Raw genomic sequence first — 1,371 nt, 5'->3', positions numbered from 1 at the left:
GTGGGTAAGAGCCGCGGGTCGCCCTCGGCGGGTGGCATGCGGCCCCTCCGCCGCCGGTCTCGCCCCGGGTCGGCTGGCCCGGCGACCTTTGCCGGAGGGCTTCGTTCGTCGCTGGCCAGTGGGCGCCCGAGGCACGTGTCCCCGCAGCTTCGCGGCTGTCGCGCAGTCCGCACCGCGGGAGCCATCGAGTCAGTGCTTTGGGGCCGACGGAGGGTCCGCGGAAAGAGGGGACCAGCCCCGGCCCCGGGGACGCGAGGGGCCCGGCCTCGGGGGGGGCACTCCGGAGGGATCGGGATGACGCGGGCCTTGGGGAGGTCGAAGCCCCCGGGTCCCGGTCCGAGGCTGGCAGCCGGCGCGCGGAGGCCGCCCTCGGGGTGAAGCCAGGGGACGGCCTCTCCGCCGGGTGGCCTGCTTTTGCTGGGTTCTGTGTTTACAAGAGCCGCTCGTGTCTGTGGGCTGGGCGGGCGGTGCGGCTCCGGCCGTGCTGTGGAGTTTGCCTCCTGGCTTCACGTGACAGCTCAGAAAAGCAGGTGTTGCAAAAGCGCCCAAGCTGCAACTCTCAGACATTTCAGAGCCTGCTTCGGCCGGGTGCGGTGGCTCGCGCTTGTCGTCCCAGCACTTTGGGAGGCGGAGGCGAGAGGATGGCCTGAGCCCAGGGGCTGGAGACCAGCCTGGGCAACTTGGCGAGACCTATTCTCTACAATTTAAAAAAAAAAAAAAAAAAGTGAGCCGGGCCTGCGTGCCTGTGGTTCCACCTACTTGGGAGGCTGAGGTGGGAGGATCCCCTAGAGCCCAGCGAGTCAGGCTGTGGTGGCTGTGAGCCTGCCACTGTACTCCAGCCTGTGCGACAGAGTGAGACTCGGCTTAAAAAAAACCAAAGCAAAACAAAACCTGCTTCTGCTTGCCGTCTGGAGGCCGTTGAGTTGTCCCTTGTGTGTTACAAATCGTCATGTGTATTTCAGCTCACCACATACAGTTGTGCCTGCACTTGTTCAGTGCACAGCATTTTACTGAAAGTGCATGCAGCCTTGGGTTTGACCGAAACAGAGTGGCTTCTCCCTTTAGCCCAGCCCTCATGTCCTTAGCTGCAGGAAAGCTGAAATGACGGCCACACCTTATTATGACCCTCAAGTGAATCTGTGCTGGAGAGTGTGACTCAGTGTATCAGTAAGTAGGCGGCTGAAACTAGGCATGTGCACAAGAGAGCAGAAAGAGCCCGGGTCTGAGGGGCAAAAAGACCCAGGCCCTCGCCAGGAATAGCCAAGTGCAGCGGACACAGTGATTGACCAGAGTTCAATAAGCATTAATGCTGCAAACACTTCAGCCAGGTCCTGTGACAGGGTATTGCATTGCTGTGATTCCTACCAGGAG

Source organism: Carlito syrichta, unplaced genomic scaffold (genome assembly GCF_000164805.1).
Source record: "Carlito syrichta isolate Samal-C Ts95f unplaced genomic scaffold, Tarsius_syrichta-2.0.1 Scaffold126596, whole genome shotgun sequence".
NCBI classification, from domain to species: Eukaryota; Metazoa; Chordata; class Mammalia; order Primates; family Tarsiidae; genus Carlito; species Carlito syrichta.
The sequence above is the reverse complement of the archived record's forward strand: the minus strand, read 5'-3'. Positions refer to the sequence as shown.